Genomic DNA, 674 nt, shown 5'->3' on the forward strand with positions numbered 1-674 from the left:
TAGTTACATTTGTGGCAATGGAGTCCAAGTTGCAGGACAAAATTCAGACTTTTTTTCCCTCTTGTGTCGCATTTTAGTGAAGCAAAGCCCTGTTATTTCTGCTTTCAATCAGACCTTAGGTCGGTCACCATGCTGCTGATTCCGCTCTCATCCCACGCACTCTCCTCTGAGACAGTTTGGACAGCAGCACAGCCTTCCAAATACTAACATTCCAAATACTAGTCACACTTCAGCCAAAGCGATTCTGTTTAATTTGACACTCTTCCTTAAAACCTCTGATGACCCCATCATACTTGGAATAACCTCCAAACTTCTCGCAATGTGTAAGATGCTACATAGCCCAGCTGCTGACCTCTGTCTGCCAGCTCTCTGACATAGTTGGCCATTTAGTCAGGCAAGACTCGTTCATACACACCATCTGGGCTTTCCACTGTAAAACTTTCCGGTTAATCCCCAGTTAGCTTGCTCCTTCCCATCACTTATTTCTGCTCAAGTAATTTTCATCCCTCAGACCATCACTGTTTTGACACCATTCTCATTCATTCATTTGTAAGTATTAAACCCGCTGTCCGGGGTTGGCGAGATGGCTCAGCGGTTAAGAGCATTGCCTGCTCTTCCAAAGGTCCTGAGTTCAATTCCCAGCAACCACATGGTGGCTCACAACCATCTGTAAT

Source organism: Microtus ochrogaster, chromosome 16 (genome assembly GCF_000317375.1).
Source record: "Microtus ochrogaster isolate Prairie Vole_2 chromosome 16, MicOch1.0, whole genome shotgun sequence".
Taxonomy (NCBI): Eukaryota; Metazoa; Chordata; class Mammalia; order Rodentia; family Cricetidae; genus Microtus; species Microtus ochrogaster.